The 4,131-nt window shown below is 46.1% G+C and overlaps 1 protein-coding gene across 1 annotated transcript in view; it reads right to left on the bottom strand.

The window, feature by feature from the left end:
* LOC308238408 (coiled-coil domain-containing protein 74B-like) overlaps positions 1-4,131 on the bottom strand; it is a 508,084-nt gene that overhangs the window by 155,249 nt on the left and 348,704 nt on the right. The window lies entirely within an intron of this gene.

The raw sequence follows: 4,131 nt of genomic DNA, 5'->3' as shown, positions 1-4,131 counted from the left end.
GCACGCGCGGTCTCCGCTCCCAGCTGCCGCCGGAGCCCTCCCCCTGACGTATCGCGGTTCAGCCAATCAGGAGTGTGGTCGTGACGGTCGGGGCGTGCGCCGCTCGCTCGGGCTCCCGCGTTCCGGGAGGAGGCGGAGGAGTTTGCGGCGGCGGGCACTCCCTTCTTGGGCTGTGGTACGCCGCCGGGGGCGCTGCCACTCCCGGGTCTCCTAGCGCTGGCAGGGAAACAGCTGGAGCCGAGAGGGAGCGGCATTTCGAAACCTGCTTTACGAACAAAGCGTAGCGTGCTAGCCGAATCTTCGGCCAGGGAGGCGTGGCACTGAGGTGACCTGGCCGGCCGAAGGGACAGGGCCGCATAGCCTGAGGTGGCTCGGGAAGGAGATGACCGCGGGGGCTGAAGCGACCGCAGATAAAATTGGGTGACCCTGGCCTGAGGTGTCCTGGTAGGCTAAGGGACACGGAGTGGCCAGATAACCCGACAGGCACTAGTGGGGTTGTGAAGGTTGGATTAACAGGATTAAGTGGTCTAGGAAGTACAGCCTGCGGTAATGTCATCATTGACGCTGAATTAATGCAAATAAAATACAGACATCTCTTGGGCGTGGCCTTAAGACCTTGCCTGCTGGGGTTCAGCTTGCTTCTCCGAGTTACTCTTTCATTCCCCCCTTGTTTATATTTTTACTGATTTCAGAGAGGAAGAGAGAGGGATAGAAACATCAATGATGAGAGAGAATTATGGATTGGCTGTCTCCTGCACGTCCCCCACTGGGGATTGATTCTGAAATACAGGCATGTGCCCTGACCTGGAATCGAACTGTGACCTCCTGGTTCATAGGTCGACACTCAACCACTGAGCCACGCCGGTTGGGCTAGAATGTAAATTTTAAGAAAGTGGGGATCTTGTCTATCCTGTTCAACTCTGGGCCTAGCACAATTTGTAGCCTTGAGTTGATGCTCAAATAGTTACTGAACGAATGACTACTGAGTAAAATCTGTAGGCTACTGGTGCCCGATTATTGATAATACCACCCCAGGAACTGGGCAGGCAAGAAAGCACATCCTCAAACGAAGTACAAACTCTTACTTAGATCCCTCTGTCAGTGGAATTTCATTTTGGCCCTTTGCCTATCCCCTACCCCCCAAGTTGAACATATTCTAGACTGTAGGGTGATAGATGATGTCCATCCTAGGGTAAACTAAATGGTCCAGGCCTAGTGCCTTTTGTGACTCAACATCAGCACGTTTTCACCAATCCCCAAAATACTTTCATAATATATGAGTCTCGGGTACAATTTGAGTAGCTCAGAATTTGAAGCTGGGCTGCTTGAGTTCAAATGCTGGCTCAGTCAATTGACTGACTGAGTGACCTTGGGCCAGTTACCTAATCATTCCATCCATGCTTCATGTATTATTCAACAAGCAAATACATGTAAAGTGCTTAGAAAGTGCCTGGCACATATTGAGCATCTTTTATGTGTTTTTCAATTATTATTCAGCTTTTTCCTGGGCTTTTACCTCCATACTCTAAAAGTGTATAGATCTTGCCCTACCTGGTTTAGCTCAGTGAATAGAGCGTCAGCCTGCAGACTGAAGGGTCCCAGGTTCGATTCTAGTCAAGGACACATGCCTGGGTTGTGGACTCGATCCCTAGCAAGGGGCGTGCAGGAGGCAGTGAGCAGATCAATGATTCTCTCTCATCATTGATGTTTCTATCTCTTTCTCCCTCTCCCTTCCTCTCTGAAATCAGTAAAAAAAACAAAAACAAAAGGCAAACATTCTACCTTTAAAAAAAAAAAAGTGTGTAGATCTTCAAATGAGTAGGTGAGAGTGGGGAGAAAAATCTCCATTTGATTTTCTTTCTTTTTTGGTTAATCCTCACCCAAAGATATTTTTTCCATTGATTTTTAGAGAGCGTGGAAGGAATGGGGAGAGACAGAGAGAGAGAAACATCTATGTGAGAGAGACACATCCATTGTTTGCCTCCTGCACATGCCCCAACCAGGGCCAGGGATCAAGCCTGTATAAAATATAAAGTATAAAATAACTTTCAATCAATAACCATACCATTTATGCCATATAACTTATGTACCATAATGGGAGGCAGGATGGTCATTCTGTAACAGAGACAGAACTAGAAATCTTTGCTTAAAAACAACCAAGACTTAATGCTTACATGTTATGAGTGTTTGCATCAACTCCTGTGATCACCATCTCTACTTGAGGGAGAACATACCTTATAATTCTCTTCATTGTACTCTAATTTCTATACATGTAAAATCTCCTTTTAAAAAAAATATATTTCTATTGATTTCAGGGAGGAAGGGAGAGGGAGAGAGAGATAGAAACATCAATGAGGAGAATCATTGATTGGCTGCCTCCTGCATGCCCCCTACTGGGGACTGAGCCCACTTGTGCCCTTGACCAGAATCAAACCCAGGACCCTTCAGTCCGCAGGCCGATGCTCTATCCATTGAGCCAAAGTAGCTAGGGCTAAAACCACCTTTTAATGATAAAGACAGTGGACAGAACCCTTGAATTCCAAGTACCCCTTTCCTAACACAAAACTAAAGCTTTAAAAAACTGGTTTAAAAGCATGAACCATTGTGTTTTCCCATTCAGGTCCCTGTTTCCATGTTTTTATTTCCTATCCATCATCATAGTGGTTCCGCTGGACATCTTTCCCTCTGAAAATGAATACTGTTTTTGTTTACCCCCCCCCAGGTCACCTAGAAGCCTCTCACTCAATTTCTTGTGCAAAGCCTATTCAAAAAGCAGTCATGACTTAGGTCAGAGGCCCTCCTTGGATTAGGCCATCAGATCCGTCTATACCTGTAATACTAGAGTGACTCAGTGATCTTACCAAAGTTTACTCACCAGGGATTCACCGTATAACCATCCTAACCAGGCAAACTTTCTGCGGCAATAATTAGTAACACTGACTCTAATTAGTTTAAGCAGTAAGGGCATTTGTCATTTCCCATAATACGAAGTCTTATAAGGCAGCTCAGGATGTGAGAGTGAAACATTGATCACTGCCTTCCGCATGTCCTCCACTGGGGATCGAGCCATCTAAGTTGATATGGCAGAATTTCCTTCTTTTCTCTCTTTTTAAAAAATCCTCACCTGAGGATATTTTTCCATTAATTTTTAGAGAGCCCTGACTCGTAATTAAACCAGCAACCTTTTAGTGCACTCGACAAAGCCCAAGCAACTGAGCCACGCCAGTCAGAGCACTTCGTGTCCCCTTTTAAGAACAAAGAGCACTTCCTCCAGAAACCTTATGAGATGCCTCTTCCTATCCCCACCCCATTGGGTTACATGCCCATTCCTAAAGCAAATGCTAGTAGGAGTGGGGCCCCCCAGGCCTGAGTTAGACCAAACAAGACTGTGGGTTTGGCTTCAGGAAGAAGAACTTCTGGGTAGACGTTCAAGCAACTGTGGACTAAAACTCTAAATTACTAGAATTTTAAAAAAGAAGGCCTGCCCAGCCAGCGTGGCTCAGTGGTTGAGCATCGACCTATGAACCAGGTCACAGTTCGATTCCTGGTCAAGGCATATGCCCGGGTTGTGGGCTAGATCCCCAGTAGGGGGTTGTGCAGGAGGCAGCCTATCAATGATTCTCTCTCATCATTGATGTTTCTTTTCTTTTTTTGTTAATCCTCACCTGAGGATATTTTTTCATTGATTTTTAGAGAGAGTGGAAGAGAGAGGGAAAGAGAAACAGAGAGAGAAACATCAATGTGAGAGAGACACATTGACTGGTTGCCTCCTGCACTAGCCCCGACCAGGGCCCGAGCCAGGGAGAAAATGTAATGTGTATACAATGGAATATTTCCCAGCCATAAAAAAAGGAGACCTAAGTTTGGCTCAGTGGATAGAGGATCGGCCTGTAGATGGAAGGGTCCCAGGTTCAATTCCCCCAGTCAGGGGCACGTACCTTGGTTGCAGACTCCTCCCCGGCCCAGGCCCTGGTCAGGGCTCATGCAGGAGGCAACCAATCGATGTGTTAGTTTCTCTCTGTCCTTCTTTCTCTTTTCCACACTCTTTAAAAAATCAATGGAAAAATATCCTCGGGTGAGGATTAAAAAAACAAAAAGCAACAACAAAAAAAGAACTATTAATTGGAACAA

The sequence above is a fragment of the Plecotus auritus genome, assembly GCF_963455305.1.
Source record: "Plecotus auritus genome assembly, chromosome: 13".
Classification (NCBI taxonomy): Eukaryota; Metazoa; Chordata; class Mammalia; order Chiroptera; family Vespertilionidae; genus Plecotus; species Plecotus auritus.
This window is presented reverse-complemented; position numbering and strand designations above follow the sequence as displayed.